Source organism: Dermochelys coriacea, chromosome 7 (genome assembly GCF_009764565.3).
Source record: "Dermochelys coriacea isolate rDerCor1 chromosome 7, rDerCor1.pri.v4, whole genome shotgun sequence".
Taxonomy (NCBI): Eukaryota; Metazoa; Chordata; order Testudines; family Dermochelyidae; genus Dermochelys; species Dermochelys coriacea.
In genome coordinates this window covers 13,197,901-13,218,800 of record NC_050074.1, presented here as the reverse complement: position 1 = coordinate 13,218,800, position 20,900 = coordinate 13,197,901, and the positions used below count along the sequence as shown (strand labels likewise).

The 20,900-nt window shown below is 38.9% G+C and overlaps 1 long non-coding RNA gene across 2 annotated transcripts; it reads right to left on the bottom strand.

The window, feature by feature from the left end:
- Positions 1–13,519: 13,519 nt before the first annotated feature.
- LOC122460892 lies at positions 13,520–19,339 on the bottom strand. 2 transcript variants are annotated; one of them, XR_006282499.1, is made up of 3 exons: positions 19,290–19,339; positions 16,597–16,685; positions 13,520–13,636 (listed from the first exon to the last, which is right to left on the bottom strand). It is a non-coding gene; the product is annotated as an uncharacterized LOC122460892 (long non-coding RNA). The 2 variants fall into 2 exon arrangements; XR_006282500.1 differs by lacking the exon at positions 13,520–13,636 and adding an exon at positions 13,920–14,022 and having other exon boundaries at positions 19,290–19,333.
- Positions 19,340–20,900: the final 1,561 nt, after the last annotated feature.

Below are 20,900 nucleotides of genomic sequence, written 5' to 3'. Positions count from 1 at the left end.
CTTTTTGCTACCCTGGAAGGGGTTGCATTTTATTTGTGACTTGGCTGGAGGGGTAAACCACATCTCCAGCATAGGTGGTGTCTGCAAACCTGAGGAGAGGAAAAGTGACGCAGGGAGCACAAGCAGCACCACACTCAGCCAGAAGGGGTTGCAGGGAAGCCATGCTCTACAACATGCCCAAATTCTCCAGAGGTTACACACATGCTGTGACTGAGTGCCTGGGATGGACCACACTGAGAATGCCACACTCAGGGCAGACTTCAAGAATTAGGCAGACAATCCCCCCAAACTGGTGGTTTATTTTATAATTAGGTTCACCAAGTAACAAAAGAGCTTCCATGGCATCACCCTGTTTAACCAGAAGCCAAATACAGTCCCCTTTAGGCATTTCAGCCCCTGGTTCCCATCCAAACTGGTTTAATACAGCGAGAAGTTATTGAAAACCTAATTCAACATATGTGAGGTTCTACTAATTCCAAAGGATCAGACATTTACCCCCAGGTCAATATGTAACTCAGATCTTATCCAAATGCCATGCTGTCAGCCAATCATTAGTAAACTAACTAGAGATTTATTAATAAAAGAAAAGAAGAGAGTTAAAATGGTGAATAAATTATATATGTACAGGTGATTGAAAAGTTCTTATGTCATGTTTGGAGCAGTGGTGAAGTAGACTGCTGGTTTGCAAAAGTCTTTCTGGTAACTTCCAAAAGATTGGAAGATTCACAGTTCAAAATACTCCTTTTAGTTGTAAGTCCACCATCCAGAGAAGTTGGAGCAGGGAAGAGGCAAAATGGAGATTCTTAGGTGTCTTTTATATGTTCTGCCATGTTCACGGAAAGTTACTGTCCTAAACAAGGCCCGCAGTCTCTGAATATGGAAAATTACTGACAAAGATGGAGTCTGAGATCACATATCCACAGCATATGTCCCCATATGTTTTGGTGAATCACAGAGGGTGGCCACTGGCTCCTTGGTGTCTGAGGCAACCACAGGAAAAGTCTACTGGGTGGGATGAGTTTCTTCAATGGCCCATTGTGAGAGTGGAGTGTCCTTACTGGGCCATGAACACATAGTTGTCTATTCCTGATGTAAATCTATCCGGGTTATCACCCAAGAATACAACCCATGTTTGAGATTCAAGAATGTAGCCAATATACATAACTTTAGATGCAAAGATGATACATCATCAAAATAACAACAAAATATCAAATAGCTGCTCATTAATTGTGCACCATCCATTCTGTGCATTGAATAAGATAGGGGTCTTGTGGAAAAAATAGTATGTTATCATGCAATTAAAAATAGTATCATAATGCAGACACAAAAGGTGGTGGAATTACGGTTGCACAGGCAACCTTAATTCTGGCATTTTCTAACTTTTCAGTGCTTGACTTTGCAACCTTAATAATGATATTTTAATGTTGTTTCTCTGAGTCACATATAGAATAATGTGAAAAAAAACATTAACTTCCTGTGGCAATCTATACCATTATGGTCACCGCTTTTACAAGACTATCATAAATTTTGTACAAAGTATGCCTGGTAAAATATCATTTGAAAAACTCATAATATGCTGAACATTATTGTCCTGATAAATATGTGTATCAACATTGTATGTAAAGTTATAGGGTTCTACTCTATGATTGTTACTGACGTGTTCTAATTCTGGACAACACCCACAAACCAGTTTTTCAGAGACAAAGACACACAAGCATCACAGTCAGGTGTTAAAGGGCCATCATCTACAGACATCCTCCAGCAGTGGGGGAAGTTGTAATCAAGAAATTTACATTTCATCACAGGGGTGATTCAAACCTCATGTCCGCAATGTCACTATGAATCAGCAAGGATGTTTCTAGTACAAGAGGTTGAATTATAAAAAGGGAGGAAAACACTTGATTTCATATCTCCTCCTCTGATCTCTCTGCTGATGACATCAATGACTCTCAAAGAACTCAACTAAGGGAGAGTGCTCGCAGGCTGAAAGAAGACCCATCCTGTGAAATTTACTACATTGCATGGTGAGACAACACCTTTTGCTTTTATGTTCACTTAGCTTGTTAAATTAGGTATTAGCTTGCATATTACTCTTTTTTTTCTTTTGTAATCAGTCCTGACTTTTATGCATCATCACTTGTAATCACTTAAAATCTATATTTCTGTAGTTAATAAATTTGTCTTATTGTTTTACCTTAACCAGTGCATTTGGATTACAATGTGTGGGGAAACTCCATTTGGGATAACAAGGTTGGTGCATATATCATTTTCCTTCGATGAAATGACAGACATTCTATGAGCTTGCATTGTTCAGTAGTGTGCTGGACAGTACAAGACACATATTTCTGGGGGAACAAGGCTGGGACTAAGAATTTACTGGTGTTGCCCAGCAGTTTAATTCATAAGTGGCTTGTCAGAGTGCTCATGTATTTAGCTGGGATTAAATTAGCATGCTGAAGGCTGTATGAGCAGTCCAAGATCGGATGTTCTGACAGAATAGAAGTGTAAAAACCATGCCAGGCTAAAGAATTAAGGGGACAGAGTTGTTCAATGGTCAAGACTGTACCCTGCATAATGTGACACTCACACACACACACCAATATATATATATTTTTCAATTGGAGCCCAGGCATAAGATTTTAATTATAAAGGAAGTTTGAAGTGACATCATTATTCCATTAAGATGAACAGTCTGACTCTGGTTGCTCAATGTTTTAAGTCATAAACTAATTTATAAATTTCTTTATAAATTCTCAGAAAATTCATCCTGCACTCAGAGTAAGAGCTGCAATTTTGGGGAAAATACACTGTATGATTCATACATGAGAAAATGTTTGAATCTTTGCTTTACCTGGAAAATCCAGATGGTTGTATATATGAGGTCTGAAAGGATTTATTTTTCCCGATGTACAATTGGCCAGATATATTCTGGTTTTGGTGTGTTTTCACCTTCCTCTGAAGTATCCCGAGATTGGCCACAGCTGGAGATAGGACAGCAGATGGGATAAACTAGTGGTCTGAGGAGTTACAGTGAATCCTCTTTCTTTGATGTCTGGTCGGTATGTCGTACACACATGCTCAGGGTCTAACTGATCACTAGATTTGGGGTTGGGAAAGAATTTTCCCCAGGTTAGATTGGCAGGGACCTTGGAAGTTTTTCACCTTTATCTGAAGCATGGGACATGGCTCACTGCTAGAATCATCTGGACACATCTGAGTTCATCAACTCCCTTCCATTGCAGAGGCTTCAGTCATTGATGGCACACCGGTTTAAACATTTCATCATAAAATATACAGATAAGGCACATCTTCAGTGAGTTTAAATATAAACTCCCACCCTGATAAAAGGAAGTGCTTCTAAAATACTGTATATGAAGTTTTAATATTTAATCTATTATTTGACCTTGTCTGTCAAGGATGATTCATAAATTCATCATCATGGTGTCTCATTTTGATGATGTATTAAATTTACTGTCTTGGAGAGATAATTTGCTTTGATAATGTACTATTTATTCACTATCATACTAGAAAGAGGGAAAACAAGAAGTCCAGAGGGGTTCTCTAGATTTTTATAAATCAAGAGAAGATGCTGTTCACAAAATTGGGCATAAATTTGAATTAGCACAGCAAATATATGTTGGCCTTAGAATACTGGTAATTTTCCTCACTGCAATGATAAAATTTAGATCTGATCTCAGGCTACATTTTGAACATCACAAATTTCAGATGGGTTCAGATCTGGGATTTTTTTTTATTAAAAAGGTTTTCTGCCATGGTATTAATTAGGCATAGTTTACATGAGTTTATCAACCAAATACATACAATTATCTTATCATGTGATCTAGACCTTTGACAGATCTTTAAAAACTCTATCAGTGCAAATGGCAGATCCAGTAGCACAACTTCACCTACATAGCTAAACTAAAGCAACTGAAAAAACTGATCCTAACAGAGGAAATAATTCTTCCTCACTATTCCAGCTCCCTTCTCTCACAAAATCCAAGCTAGTAGATGACGTCTGCAGATGATGTACTGAAGGTGACAGATTCAGAGTATTTAGGATCTTGGTAACTAATGAGTTCCAGAGTCAGTTGGATGAATGTGTGATATCAAAGGGCTAGACTGTAGTCCAAATTCTCTAATGGCATAATTTCATTGAAGACAACGGAGTTATGCTGTCAGATAACTAGCCCTGAGTCATCTTGCTTTGTATAAGGGACAGCATATAGCTAAGGTACCCCACAAGTAGTCAAAGAAAGCAGTCACACTTTTTCTTGTTCCCTTTCTTGTTCCTAAGGGGTTAGTGTTTTCCTACAGCCCTTTACAGTTCAGAAATACTCCCTAGCTTGCACTTTCTCGACCCTATTGGCTGGTGCATGGTAGGGGCAGAATCAAGACTCATTGACAGCTCACATGATTTTATCGCTAGTGTCACAATTTTCTTAACGTTCCAGCAGCTGGTGTCAAGAAACTCATCTTTTATTTTAAAAAAGCAAGATTCTAGCCCCGCATGGTTGATGAGAGAAGCTTGAAAATGTGAAGCATATGCACCCTACAGATCAGAAGACAAAGAAATGGAACTGAAGATAGATAGATAGATAGATAGATAGATAGATAGATTTTGGCTGACTCATGATTTTTCAATGCTTGATATTAGCAATATTGAAGATTCTAGTCACTATCTTCTCCTCTCCATTCACTAGAGTGTGCAGCAGCATCCGCTCCATAGAACAATGATTCAGGTAGGCTGTGGGAAGGGGGAGGGAAGCATTTAAATACCCTTCCTACCTTCATAAGGCCAGTTACAATCAAGCTTATAATATTTAGGTCAAATTACCTAAATTGATTTCAGCAGGTATTTGTAGAGTAACATTCTACTCAGTGAATAGTATGGGGAGCAAGTGAGCATGAAGGAAATTGCCTGATCAAACCCCTTGTGTTTTCATAAGCATTTATTTAATTTTTAGTAGATAAAAGTGGCTTCATTTCTTCAAAGTTCTGTCTCCAACAGTACAGATGATTGACAGCTCTTAAGTGCACTATCTGTCACAACAAACATAACTCACAGCCTTTAAGTGGATAAGATGAGACATACAAGTGGAATAAAGTAGGTCACATTCTTTCATTGAGTAAAAATATAGCTGATGTATAGCATAAAGTATGTATTAATAAGCATGTCAGGCCAGTAGCTTCAAATTAGAAAATGGCCAAAAAGCAAGTTGGGGTTCAGTTACTAGTAGAAGGCATCTCAGGTCTTTTTCCTTTAAGTAAATATTTACTTCAAAATATATATATATATTTACTGAACAATTTATTCTTTGTGTGGAGGTTGCACACAAAGAAAACATAAGGAGTGTGTGGCAGAAAGTGTTTTGGGGATGGCCACACTACAGCTGGAGGATGAAACCATGGATAAATTAGGCAGGTTAAACATGCATACAATCAGATGTTCTGTATGTGCCACACATTTTATTGTACGCTTTCGTGAAGTAAGGATGATTTGGGGTGAAGGCACTCAACTACGATTTAGGAGGCCTGGGTGTGTCCGTTCAGGGCAACTGTACTATATTCCCCCTCTATCGTTCATCATGGGCACCCACTTTAGGCTCCAGGCGCCTCAGCCATAACCTCTCTTGGATGGAGACACACATCTCTCTCCCTTCTGAGGTATTCCTAAGTTGCACAGTTTCCTGACTACAGTGTGAATTCCCCAGCAAAACACATGCTGCATGAGCAGGTTTATTTTGCCTTCATTTCAGAGATGGCTAGCAGTGTAATTGACACAGCAAATCTACCACACTGCTCTTTCTAAGCAAGCATATTTTATTCTAAAGGTAAAACCAGTACAGAGGAAACATATTAAAAACAATAAAAAACCCAACACGCATGCTAGTCAGAGTCCATCCCAACTTCAGTATGGGTTCTGGCAAGTGAGCAGTCCTTCAAACCCCACCAAGGAGTTTTCCTGTGGTTTCAAGTTCATAAGAATCTTTGTACAGAACAAGAACACAATCTGTGGGGCTTCAGTAGGCCAAATCCTGACAACCCTTCCTTGAAGATTGGGGCCCTCCATGGACCGGAGTTCCTGTCTATTTGTTGGATCAGCAAGGACATAAGTCAGTTTACCATCAGGCTGTTTAATCAAAAACCTTTCCTTTTTTTATGAACTAAATTATGCAAACTTTTCCAGAGGATGGTGCTTCTCTGGAGATGTTACAACCTGAGTGACTTTGACTAGTCACCCCTACTGTTCTCATTTCCTGGAAGAGCTGTATTCATCCTTCTCCTGGTAATACATACAATCCCTGGCCCACAATAACACATAAACAAATGCATTTTTAATAAAATGGACCCCAAAGGTATTAAAATGAATTAGATAAGGTTTAAATTAATTCAGTAAAGTTCATTCAAGATATTACAAGAGATTTCTATATTTATCACACTCGAGGCAAACTTGCAGTGTGACTCTGGTTGAGTTACCAATTTGTAAAGGTATGTACGCACCCCAAGATGCATGTGGGCACCAACTGGGATTTTCAGATGTACCTGAATACCTAAATACCATTGATTTCAATGAGAGTTATGTACCTGGGTGCTTCTGAAAATTCCACTCAAAACCTACCTGCATCTTTAGGTGCCTAAGTACCTTTAAAAATATGGCCCTTAATCTCTCCATACCACAGCTCCTCGTCTATATAATGGGAATCAGAATAATGCCCACCCTTTGTCTTTCATGTCTATTTAGATTGTAAACTCTGGGGCAGGGGCTGCATCTTATTTTAAGTATGTATAAAGTCTACCACAAACAAACAATGTGACCCAGATTTCAGTTGCAGTTTCTAGGCACTATAATAATGCAAATAATAAATAATATTAAGGAGAAGAAGAAGAAGAAGAAGAAGAATGTTTTGGAGACTTAAAAACTATTCATTGGGTCTATATTTCATCCATGCAACTGTAAAATCAGGCACCTTTATTTCTTATGAGTTCCGTCAAACACTGAAATAAATTTATGGATGGAAAATTCAGTTTCTATGGGAAAATGTGTTGTGGAGTTTCATGAGAGTTGTACATTAGGTGTTTTATGCTCCCATTATCCTCTATGGGCTGGGCTCCTAGGTGAATTACATCTTCCATGATGCACCACCATTTCCATTATAGATGAACCATTGCAGTGCATCATGGGAATACTATGATCATCATAATGCATCATGGAGGATGCAGTCTGGCCATGGAGCCAGACCCAGAGAGGAGAACAGGGTCACAAGACACTCATAATGCAACTTCCATGAGCCACCATGATGTCTCAGATGGATGAAGTTCAATGTCCAACGAGGTTGTGTTATTTCAATATTTTGTCTCAATATGGGATGAAAACAAATGTGGAAATATTGGAATTTCCTGCCAGATGAAAATTCTGATTTTCAACTCGCTCTAATAAATATACCTCTGCAAGTTACCTAAAGTAGCTTTTCTCCAAGTAAAAGTGCTGCAACTTTAACATCCATTATTTTAGGACCTTCCAAGTCTAGAAGCAAGTGCTATGTATCTCATTGGGAGAGTGTCTCCTTTCCAACTGCATTAGGCTTCCATTTTTAGCCATTTTTCACTGGTGTTATTTCATTGACTTAAGTAGATTTATTTCTGATTTGTATCAGAGTATATCAGAAAAGAATCAAGCTCTATACCTGCACTATTCTACCAGGGCATAAAATGTTGAATATTAAACCCATTGCTAGTCCAAGACTGCTTATTGCTTCATCTCAGTCTTGGGCTAGTGTAATTTTGAGAGAAATTTAAAACTTCAGTATCCATTGACCCAGTGTAATCTGCACTGCTTGATTATGTATTTTTACCATTTTATACAGGTGTGCCTATTCCAGTGAACTAGGGAGCTCTCCTTTGACCTGAATGGATTCCCTTTATTCTGTCTCAGATGCAGTACAGAGCAAGAGGAACACTTATGAGACCCAGTGACTTTGCAATACCCGCTTTTATAACATGAAAGGTTTCAAACGCCAAACAACTGGCCTTCATGCAAGGTGCTAAAAATAGTACTGTTCCAGCCTTTTCACTGGTGGACACGTCTAAATGCTTCATCATTAATATTATAAGCATGTGTATTTGAATTATGAAAACCTATAAAGTGGCTCTTGGAAAGATAATAAGGCTTTTAGGCAGGATTTAATGTTTGCTTTTTGTTGAATAATAAATTAGTTTGGCTGTTGTTTCAAACTTTAAAATATGCTCAACTAACCCTTCTCCTCACACAGTCAGAGACAATAGAACTGAATTCTCCTTTCATTTATATCAGTGTTACACTGGTGTAACTCCATTGACTTAAACAGATTTATTTCTCATTTACATCAGAGTACTTGAGAAAAGAATCAAACTTCACACCTACACCATTCTACCAAGCCTGTTCTCTGCCAAATCTGACCTTTAGCTTAATTTGTCCCAGTTCTAATATTTCTATTTTGAATGACAGTTATATGATTAGGGGACAAGAGAAGTTGTTAGGGAAATAAATGTAAGAATCGGTCCCAAACTTTGTCATCCATGAAACTAGAGGTTTTTGGTGGTTCCGATGTTTCTCTAGCCTACTTGTGAAGGAAACTGTCACAAAAAGTTGTAATAAAGCTTGGACAATTTTTGGAGTAGAACAAAACAAAATGTCTGTACCTTTGGAGATCCTCTCATCTGTAATTGTGAGTCAGTAGTTCCTTCACTGTCAAATACGTGATAAATGCCAATGCGGCAAAAGCACATTCTGTTCAGTATGAAATTAAAGCCATGTTTATCTTGAGACCTGTGAATTTAATATACAACATGTTTCTAAGAGAGTCACTGTTCTTTTTATCTTAACAGCTAGTTTGAGTGAAAAAATTAAAGCTTTTTTATACACCATTAGCTTGTCTACTGGGAACAAAGACACAGCATCTACATGGGGGAAAAAGATTTTCTTATTTTGCTTGCCAAAAGTACTTTTTTAAAACTATGGGGTGTTTAAAATTCAATGACAGTGTCACGTATTCTTACAATGCTCATGAATTCAAAAACAAAAATATTTAATCTATTTGCATATGTAACTGACAAAATTTCATTTTATCTGTCCTAACAAAGGAAATGGAAGATTTGAACATTAGTTTGTATTTTTCTGAAAACGAAAGGTCTTCCATGGCATTGTGATTAAGCATAAGATATTAAGAGCTCAGATATCTGAGGTTTAGCAAGCCTTTTATGCATCCTTTTCCCTTCTTTTAAAAATCAAGAAATATTGTGAAGATAAAATGACAACATTAAGGGCTTTCTCCAGATATTTAAACGTGTGTTATCTCTTGCCAACTGAAGGAGGGGGTGATAAGGTGGGGAGCAAGAGAAAGACAGAGAGAGAGTTTATCATGGTGCTCATTCCTTATCAGCAGTAGATCTGGTCAATAATTTTTTGACAAAATCCTTTTTTAATTAGAAAATGCTGATTTGTCAAAACCAAAGCTCTTGATGGAAATACTTCAGTTTCATCAAAGCTTTCTCAGGCCCAGGATGGAATTTATGATTACAGAGAGAGAGACAGCCCAAAATAGCCAATAGTCTGGAGACTGACTGTGATGCAGGAAACATAAGTTCAGGTTCCTCTTCTGAATCAGGTAGAGTAGGGAATTGAGCCTGTGTCTTAAGTGAGTGCCCTAACTGCTATTCTATTGGTCTGCAGTCGGTCTCTCTCTCAAGAGGTGTGTGTGAATAATTTTAAAACATCTCATTTTAATTCCCATACAGAAATAAAACAAATTTTGAAGCCTTCAATTTTTTTTTGTGAAATGGAATTTCCATCCAGCCTATCGAATAGTTCTTTGTAAACCTTGAAAGTTGCAGAAGTTTGGTTTGATAAACTCTGGAAAAGATGCTTATAACTTATCTATAGCTCTTTGGTTTGAAATTCTCATTAGCTCAGTCTTCTTATGAGATTTCCTGTATTGCCTATTTTTGGTATCGGCTGAACATAATTTATAACTATCCTTCCCCTATACTACCCTGTTGTATAATCCCAGAAGAACACATAAAGTCAAACTAGGAGGGGAGACCTCAACTGTGCAACTTCCCCAGCATAGTGTTAGGAAAAGTATGCTGCTATCAATCTTTCAAATAAGAGCAAAGCAAAGACTGACTCCTAAATATTCATGACCATTTAAATATAACATGGTGTTGGGCCTGATCCAAAATCCATTTTAATCAATGGCCGTTGTTCCATTAACAGGCCTGTTCGGCTTAGAAAAGAGACAACTAAAGGGGGATATGATAGAGATCTATAAAATCATGAATGGTGTGGAGAAAATAAATAAGGAAGTGTTATTTACACCTTTACATAACACAAGAACCGGGGCTCACCCAATGAAATTAATAGCCTGCGGGTTTAAAAACAAACATAAGTAAAAATTTCTTCCCAAAAAGCACAGTCAACCAGTGCAATTCATTGCCAGGGGATGTAGTGAAGGCTAAAATTATAATTAGGTTAACAAAATAATCAGAAAAATTCATGGAGGATAGGTCTGTCAATGGCTATTAGCCAAGTTGGTCAGGGATGCAACCCCATGCCCTGGGTGTCCCTAAGTCTTTAACTGCCAGAAGCTGAGACTAGAAAACAGGGAACGGATCTCTTGATAAGCTGTCATGGGATAAGAGGAAAGGTCCTCTCATGGATTGGTAACTGGTTAAAAGATAGGAAACAAAGGGTAGGAATAATGGTCAGTTTTCAGAATGGAGAGAGGTAAATAGTGGTGTCCCCCAGTGGTCCGTACTGGGCTCAATCCTATTCAACATATTCATAAATAATCTGGGAAAAAGGGTAAACAGTGAGGTGGCAAAATTTGCAGATGATACAAAACTACTCAAGATAGTTAAGTACCAGGCACACTGCAAAGAGCTACAAATGGATCTCTCAGAACTTGGTGACTGGGCAACAAAATGGAAGATGAAATTCAATGTTGATAAATACAAACATTGGAAAACATAATCCCAACTATACATATAAAACATGGGGTCTAAAATTAGCAGTTACCACTCAAGAAAGACATCTTGGAGTCATTGTGCATAGTTCTCTGAAAACATCCCTCAATGTGCAGTGGCAGTCAAAAAAACGAATAGAATGTTGGGCATCATTAAGAAAGGGATTGATAATAAGACAGAAAATATCATATTGCCTCTATATAAATCCATGGTAAGCCCATATCTTGAATACCGTGTGCAGATGTGGTCACCCTATCCCCCCCAAAAAACATATTGGAACTGGAAAAGGTTCAGAAAAGAGCCACAAAAATGATTAGAGGTATGGAACGGCTTCCGTATGAGAAGAGATTAATGATACTGGGATTTTCTTGGAAAAGAGACAACTAAGGGGGAATATGATAGACGTCTATAAAATCATGACTGGTGTGGAGAAAGTAAATAAGGAAGTGTTATTTACTCCTGATAACACAAGAACTAGGGGTCACCAAATGAAATTAATAGGCAGCAGGTTTAAAACAAACAAAAGGAAGTATTTCTTCACAAAACGCACAGTCAACCTGTGGAACTCTTTGCCAGAAGATGTTGTGAAGGACAAGAATATAACGGGTTCAAAAAAGAACTAGATAAATTCATGGAGGATAGGTCCATCAATGGCTATTAGCCAGGATGGGCAGAGATGGTGTCCCTAGCTTCTGTTTGCCAGAAGCTGAGAATGAATGACAGGGAATGAATCACTTGATGATTTCCTGTTCTGTTCATTCCCTCTGGGGCACCTGGCATTGGCCACTGTCAGAAGACAGGATACTAGATGAACGTTTTTTCTGACCCAATATGGCCATTCTTACGTTCCTGATAATTACCCCATTCTATTCATTCCCTCCAAAGTCTCTGGCACTGGCCACTGTCGGAGGACAAGTTACTGGGCTAGATGGATCATTGGTCTGACCCAACATGGCCATTATTATGTGAGCTGTCTTTAGATTAGGCCCCATGAAATTAGGAACTGTTAACCCTCATATCCTGGCTAAATTTTAACTATGGTGCTTGTTATCTTCCTACTTAAATTTGCCATAGGGTTTAAACTGGGAAAGTTTGTCTTAACTTTCTCTTCTGAATTGTGGTGTTATATGGTTGACTATTATATGGAGACTGTTAAAATATTTGTGCATTTCACCCCTGAGGTGGTTGTCTTTCAGTGAATTTATCTCTGAGTACAGTTGGTACATTGGTTTGTAAGGTATAAGGAGAAAAAAATAGTTCAGTTGCTAATTATCTGTCTCAACATTTGGGTAAGTGACTTGAGTCCTCAGTGAAAAACAACTATAAAGATCATTCCAAAAATTGCCTTGCAGGTGGGCTGTATATAATCTTTTTCCATTTGCCTTTTTATTTGAAAATAATGAGGAAATTTACTGATTGAAATTAAGTTGTTACTGTGAATGAGATTCAAACTACATTAAATGGTTTATATATATGCAGAATTACTTTTTTTAAAACAAGTTTCTTTCTTTTTTCACCCTGATATTTTCTTCTGGGATTTGCAAAAAAAAATTGTATTGATTGATTGATTGATTGATTAAATGTAATTTTTGTTTTTGGCGCAGGGCTGCATTTTGGGTTACATCAGATGTGTCACATATATCCTGACAAGTTGCATGATGTTTTGATCTAACGTGATTAATGGGTCTGTAGCTGACAGGCGGCACCTGCCCCAAAAACTGGCCCCAAGGAAATTTGTAAGTCCTGACCCTGCCTGGATTTTCTAGCTTGTGAGTTTTCCTCCAAGATTTTATTTATTTAAGTTCCAGAAAAGTTTATGTGCCTGCCTGTGCTGTCTCCTTGGAAGCTTCATCTATCTGCAGGCTAAAGTCTATTCAGATATACAATAAGATAGCATGGACCATTTGACAAACAGGCACCTTCTTGGATGTGAGCTCAAAGAGTCTTAAAGAACTAGACTTTTTTCCCTGCTTCTACCACGTATGGTGTAAGAGCTAAAAAGTTAAAGCAGACAAAGAGGGAGTCATTAATAAGAAGAGCTCAATAGAAATGTGCATTGTTAAGCATATTGCTAGAGAAAGAGAGGGAACGGGCAGCAAAGGGAAATTTACAGTGCAGACACAGGTCTGTCCTGAAATGTGTTTGATAGAGTAAGAGGGGGCCTGGCACTTATGTTCCACTCTCACACTGAAAAAGCATAGAAGAGGAAATGCTTGTCAAATAAATTACATGACATTTGGGGAAGTTCATCAAAGAACTCAATGAAGGGCTGATGGAGATAGGGTTGGCAACGGTCTGGTAGGCTAGAGATCCACTGGAAACCCAGTTCCCGTCTTTCCCTGGCATAGTCATACCCGTCATGAGTAGCTCATCTAGCTGATTGCCCTGTTGCCATGGGATGCCTCTACCACTTCCCTACTTTTCATTCACACATATGCACACACCCTTGCCCTATGCTGGGCTTTGTGGGGGCTTTAACACAGAAACGTCTACATTAACTTGAGGCAATTACCTGCATAACTGAAGGCGCTCTTCCATGTGAGCATATGGCACAGATCAGCAGCTCTTTGACTCTGAGCCATCTTCTGCTGGCCTTGTTCCCATCACGTGGACTTGCGCTCAATATATTGATCTGCAATATACAGAGGAACTGCAGTTAGTGAATAGAAATGCTGCTGTTGCATCTGGGATTCTCTGTACTCCATACAGAGCCTTTCTTCTTACAGGATGGGCTGGATAGCTTACACTCCTTATAGCAATAAAAAGTTAATTAATAACCCAATTATTATCATTTAAACATTTCTGCTGCCAAAGTACGGCTTTCTATTTCCACACTACTGAAGACAGGTGCTTTGTTGTTCACTTTAGAGGTTGCTGTGTTCCATCAGATGATTGATTGCATGGATGCAGGGGTTGTGCTTTTTGCATAAGCTGAGACAATGGCTCATTGTTGACTTGTATTTGCAATACATTGATTTTCTGGGTTATTCTTTGGGACATCAGAGAGAAATCACACCTCTGAAGGAAAAAAACAAACAAACAAACACAGTTAGCTCACAGACTGGTGCTGCTAGGGCTCACAGACTGGTGCTGATAGGATTCTGTCAGATGCTGCAACACAACTGACCACAATGGAAGTTCAGGGTGCTCAGCACCTCCCAAGAGTGCTAGGTACCTTACAGGACCAAACCCCTCATGGGCAAAAATGGAATTTACTGCACTAGTCTGTCAAATATGAGAGTGAATGAGAGGAGGGAAGGAGCTGCTTGTACCCTAGAAAAATGAAAGACATCCATGCCGGCGGCACACTAGGTTGGCCGTGCCTAGGGAGCACTGTATATTGCAGTACAATCAGTTCTCCTTTCGATTTCCACCAGTACCCTCTGGCTCAACCCTCTTTATTGTTTTCTCCCTTCTTGGCTCTCGGCTGCTGCCCAAGGTAAATTCCCAAGCCTCTGAGTTCATTACCAGATAAAATGGAGCTGGTTTTACTTTAGCTTTAAAACAAAGTGCCTCCAGTGCTGTTTCTGCTGCACACAAAATTGCTTAGATCCTGTCGAAACGCTAGATGGGCAAAGAGTATTTGGAACCTCATACTCTGGGCCTCCCTAGAAGCAGGGAATGGTGGGAAGGCACCAAACTGATGCACAAAGATATGCCGGCCCTTGCAGATTTAGATTTGGATCTGCATAACAGGGTGTATGTACCCCTCTCTCTCCCCCCACCCAGCAAGGGGAAGACAGGATTAATCAGTTCCCAAGAAGGGAAAATCCCTGCCACACCTCAAAGGCTATGTGCAGCTGTCAATCAAAGAGGAAGTTGCAGGCATCTGAACCTCATTAATGCAGATTATAAAAGGAGGAAGGACATTTCTATAGCAAGATTTTCATTGACAGCTGGAATCTTGGCTGGAGAGGAGCTATTTCTGTGGGCTATAGCAAAGGGTTGCTTTGTTTTTGTTTTAGCTTATAGATTCATAGATTCATAGATACTAAGGTCAGAAGGGACCATTCTGATCATCTAGTCCGACCTCCTGCACAGCGCAGGCCCCAGAATCTCACCCACCCACTCCTACGAAAAACCTCACCTATGTCTGAGCTATTGAAGTCCTTAAATTATGGTTTAAAGACTTCAAGGAGCAGAGAAGCCTCCCTCAAGTCACCCATGCCCCATGCTACAGAGGAAGGCGAAAAACCTCCAGGGCCTCTCCAATCTGCCCTGGAGGAAAATTCCTTCCCGACCCCAAATATGACAATCAGCTAAACCCTGAGCATATGGGCAAGATTCACCAGCCAGATACTACAGAAAATTCTTTCCTGGGTAACTTAGATCCCATCCATCTAATATCCCATCTCAGGGGATTAGTCCTATTTACCCTGAATATTTAAAGATCAATTACTTACCAAAATCTCATACCATCTCCTCCATAAACTTATCGAGTAGAATCTTAAAACCAGATAGATCTTTTGCCCCCACTGCTTCCCTTGGAAGGCTATTCCAAAACTTCACTCCTCTGATGGTTAGAAACCTTCGTCTAATTTCAAGTCTAAACTTCCTGGCAGCCTTATTGTAGACGGTAACTAGATGTGATTTTTGCCTGCTCTTGCTATTCCAATAAGACTGAGATTTATTGCTGGGAGCAAATGATCAGCCATCCCATGTGGAGAGCAGAGTCAAACTATAAGCCAAATCCTGTTTGCCATTGAATCCATAGGCTGTAGCACATTTTGTGTATTTAACCGCCATTGACATGCTGAAGGAGAGTTCTATGGCTCAAAAGCTTGTCTCTCTTACCAACAGAAGTTGGTCCAATAAAAGATATTTCCTCAGTCACCTTGTCTCTCTTTCTATAAATGACTGACTTGTAATTCTGATTCCTAGGTAAGGTATTGTAAAGATCCCCTTTGCAGGATAATGAGAGAAGGAATATGACCTTAGGTATAGAACCATGGGTTAATTGTTCTTTGGGACAAGTGACTTCAGTGGGAATAAATAAGACAGGGAGCATTTAGCCCTGCCTATGTTTGGGCATATTCACTCACATACTTTTTATGCAACCAACTCTCCTCTCTCTTAACTGTACATCGTCACTAATAGTTTTTATTATTTGATCTGTGTATGCGCTCCCATACAGAAGAAAAGAAGATATGGTCACAGCCCTAAGGAGCTTGCATTAAAAATGACTCAACAGACAAAGGACCTCATTCTCCACTGCCTTGTACCATCTGTAATCATTTACACATATGCAAACTAGGGAAAAATGCTGCCAACTCAGGATTCTCTACTTGCTTATATTGGTAGTAGCGTTTTAAACCCGCAATATATGGGTATAAATGACTATGCCAGGGCAAGGCAGTGAAGAATCAGACTCTTGCTGATCAGAAGATGGCTTATTTTAAAGTACTGCAAAAAAAGGTACAATGAAAGTATATAAAGAACTGCATTCTTTTTGCTGGATTTACAGTAAGAACAGTAAGTAAGAACATCTTAACTCTGTTCTCTTTGGCCAACATTATCAAACTTGGATGCCTAGCTTTAAGGACCTTAGGGTGAAATTCTGTCCCATTGACTTCAATGGCGTTAGGATTTCACCTTTGAAATTGAAAATATTGGCTGACTAGGACAGCAAGCAGGGACAGCTTCTTCTTCGGCAAGATTAGAATCTCCCTGTTTCAGCATTCCTATGACAGCAGTAACTAATTTACTTGAATATCTGCCATTTTGGGTTCTGAAAATTCACAATATATGTAATCAATATGATGCTATCATGCTAGATTAAATTTATTAATTGCGTGTGACACTATTCACCTGTGGGCTCAGAGCCTACAAAGGATCCTAATGGGTGAGCCTCTGGTCTATGATGAGCTTCTCTTATTTATACTTCTTTAGGGAATAGTGCTCTAAATAATGGTAAAGCTGAATTGTCTGTTTTATAGGACATGCTGACATTTAGCAACTGCCTACTTGCTCTGATTGGTGCTAGCAAGAGTCCTGTGACAAATGTGGCACTTTCTGATTGAAGAGGTCTAGTTTGGTTTCATAGGGATTTTCACATTTTGCTTGTATCTAGACATTCATGTGGCAACCACTACTCTGCAATCTGGGTGGAAGAGGAATTGTGTGCAGCAAAAGTCATTCAAAAGGATTTTCTGTTTATTTCCAGGGGAGTATTACCAGGCTGTTCTAATGTCATTGTGGGAAGATGATCCAAAACCAGACAGGTCACCTTTACTTTGAAGTGGTAATCTCAGGGCATGTCTATACTACAGCTGCTATAGTAGCATAGCTATGGCACTGCAGCTGTGCCACTGTAGCATTGAAGTATAGATGCTTCCTACATTGACAGAGGACGCTGCCTATATTGTCATCCTAGCTGCATCTACACTGGGGGCTAGACTGACCTGATGATGGTGCTCGGAACCCCAATTTTTTTCACAGCCCATAACTAGGTCAGTCTAATTTTTATGTGTAGATCAGGTCTTATTCTGAATCCTTTGGTGGGGGCAAGGTATTGCTAATAAAGCCTTTAGAGTTTCACTCACAGCATCCCTGTGGATTGTAGCTGCCATAGAGGGTCATAGGACAAGCTGTCTTAAGTTAGTCCAGGCTGCTCCACTGAAAGGTATATACCTAAAGGGTGCACAGAGGGCTAGCATACTGAGTAAACCACTGGAGTATTATATTGTGAATTCTACCTGAATGACCTGGGTTCCCTGCAAACTCAGTGCAGTTTTGCTCAAAGGTCTGCAAACCTCAATGGCCTTCTTATGAACGTGGACTGAGTTTCAGGTTATAAAGAAATCTGCAGTGAGTTGAATCTTACCTTGTTTCATATTCTGTTTGGAAGATTTTCCAGACCAGCATTTTCAAAAGCACCAGACTTCATAAGCAACAAATAATTAGATTAAACAAAACTAACCTACATGTAAAAAAAAAATCTCCCTAGGCCATCTTAATTTAGCATTGTGAATCAGAATCTAATTTTGCACATGCTTTAAGTTCTCCCTGAAAATCCACATTTTCCTTTCACGTATTGCAAATTCTTCAGAGTGTTCAGGTTCTTTTCAGCACATCTTAAAAGAAAATTAGACTCATGCTCTAATGAAATCTCTTCCTAATTAGTGATCAACTCAACAACGATATGCAGATTTTCCTTGTAACCTCTATTTAACTCAGTTGCTGTCAAAATAATAGTGTCTGTTCCTTGTGTGCCTCCAATTTACTCTAGTTAATGGTGCCGTAGTTGTTTCTGAAATCATCCTTCAAAGATGATTTTTAGTGGCATCTGTATAGGCCTAAAGACCTGAGTTGCCTTCTAAATTATATCCACTTGTGCCCAGGGATTTAATTAGGAATTTCAAATTCAGAAATAGGAAGAAAAGCTTTAGAAGATTCAGCTCAAGGATTCTTTATTTTTCTTTTTTAGCTCAAGTAGCCAGGTTAGTAGAGAAAACAAGAGACCAATCATTAATAATAATAATCTAAATGGGTTAATTAGGTTCCACATGATGTGATTTTTGAAGGCAAATGAGGATGAGGGTGATGGTTAATGTGGTTCAACTGGAGTGTCCATTACAATTACAAACTTCTATTTTAGGATCCTTTTAAATCCAAAGCCTAAACATGATTAAAGATTGAAATAGGCAGAAATACTTATCCCTGAGCTTTTAGTTTTCCATTTGTAATTGGAAACAGACAGCACACACACAGATACCAGGTTTCACCACAGATACCAGATAACGGGTTTTGACAAAGAATCACTTTAGCCAGGTTTATCCCACTTAAACAATGTAAACTTCCCTATGGGAAATTCATCTGACACAAGGGGATTACAGAGGAGTAGCTGGATTTAGGGCTCTGGGAGAATAACTCAAACAACAAAATTTTGGACATCGTTATGCATTTAAACTAGCCTAAACTGTTATCGTCCTATACATACAGCTAAAACTATTGGCCAAATTCTGACGTCTTTAAGTGGCTGCAATTTTATTAGAGTAGGACTGGGTCATAAATAAGTACAGTACTTTTGCATTTAAAAAACATCCCTATAAATCTCATAAGAATAAATCAGTTCAAATACTGGGCATACACTCTAGGGTTATCTGACAACATCATAGGTTATGCAGCTGCTTTAATGCCTCTCCTCCCCATCTCCCCATACACACATACTCCCATAATAAAAATTCAGACTACACACTGTCTGGAACTGTTAAAAAGTTCCAGGATTGAGGGGAGAAAATTCTTAAAATCTTTCATTAGGTCATTTTTGCTAGAGAAACTGCTACCTTGGTATTTGCCTGATGAGATCATCTCTCTCTTTGTATCTGAGCAATGGAAGTTGGGGAGCACTTATCCTGGTGGGAAGGTTTTATTTATTACCACAACGGTTTGTGATTAAATGACAACAGTTGTTTGAAGGAATCTAGTTTGTCAAGGTGGTCTGCGTGGGAGGGGGAGGGTTGATTTGTGTCAGTTGATTCCACAAGTCTAGGTGTTATTGTAGCACTATTTTCACATATAACAACCCTTTGTTTTTCATCTGAACAATACTATACAGGTCAACCTGAAGGAAATGATGGTTGTTCCATGGCTACTTTATAGCTCCTGTTATACCAGTTTGGGACTACATTGGGAGTTAGCTTTGGGTAACTTGAAATCACCTCTGATCCCTTCATGTACAAACCTATTGTTTATTTTGACTCACCACATGAACCACTTCTGTCACAGGACATCACACATTTGATTTAGTGACTCTCACCATAGCAAATTTAATACTACCCAGAATGACAGAAGTCATTTGATTTATTTCACCTTCAGGATACTGCTCCCTTCCACCACTGTAAATCTGATTCCTAATACCTGCTATGTAAGAAGGGTAGCTTCTTTTAGTGTGCTTGTAGTTATCTGACTGTGTACAACAAAGCACTTGGAGAAATCAGTGTATTTTTTAGTTCTAGATTTCAAAGGATTTGTCTACATGGTGTGGCAATGCACACTAGAGGGGAGTGAATTCTAAAGTACACTAACAAACCTGCTGGTGTGCACTAAATATTCCCTATTGTCCATATGTTAATGCACATTAGGGTATTGTTAGTGCACACCAGCAAGGTCTATGTGACTCAGTTACTACGCAACACATTAATATGCTTTAGAATTCACACCCCTCCAGTGCACTTTGCAGCACCCTGTAGACAAGCTCAAAGTATTCAGTTACTCTAGCTGATAACTGATTTTTAATAAAGATAGATTAAAATTTATGGTGGAAAATACAACTAATACTAATAATTTTGGGTACTTCTTCAGGGGAGGGGAAAGAAAGAGGATAAAAACTCAAACAGCTTAAAGGGTCCTGACTTCCAGAAAATGCTGGATACATACCCACAGAAAACCTGGGTCTGTTAATGTGTCTCAAATTAGGCATCCAGAATTGCTAGCCACTCTTGGAAAAAATGGACCCCAAACGTTAGAGCTTTCCAGTGGGCCAGAGTGGATGAAAGTAAGCTAATCTTCCCAAGTCAATTAAGTTCCATTTGCTTACACTGGGTCTGCATTTGACCCAAATGCTTTATTTTAACGAAGTGTAATTTAACTTTGCCAAAGCCAAATTCCCTCTGATCCTCTAGTTTAATTTGGGTCTGATTCATTTGGAAAAAGCAGCATAAAAAAAACAAACAAAAAACATTACTTTGAATATGTGCCTGTAGTTTCTATTCCCCCATCTCTTGTTTCTGCTTGCCTATTCCTTAATTGAAAGTTAAGACAGCTATGTCCCTGGCAACATGGTTATGTATACAGTATTATGTATGGAATCGAATGGTGTATGTGATATGCAGGTTTCAGAGTAGCAGCCGTGTTAGTCTGTATTTGCAAAAAGAAAAGGAGTACTTGTGGCACCT